Source organism: Penaeus monodon, chromosome 24 (assembly GCF_015228065.2).
Source record: "Penaeus monodon isolate SGIC_2016 chromosome 24, NSTDA_Pmon_1, whole genome shotgun sequence".
In the NCBI taxonomy this organism is placed as follows: Eukaryota; Metazoa; Arthropoda; class Malacostraca; order Decapoda; family Penaeidae; genus Penaeus; species Penaeus monodon.
In genome coordinates, this window is record NC_051409.1 from 6,660,781 (window position 1) to 6,660,981 (window position 201).

A 201-nucleotide genomic window follows, 5' to 3' on the forward strand; every position below is an offset into this window, starting at 1 on the left:
ATTCAGTAACAGAGGTTATCAACATGTAAACAGACTAAATACCCTAATATAATATCATGGAAGCAAGGTATTAACTTATTGATGAATAGTGAGAAGAATAATTTTAACAAATTTATTGTAGTTTATCATAATCTCTTTATGAAATTATAATGAACTTTTTGAGTAATGTTTTTATTTTTTGTTTTTCTGACATTACTATAA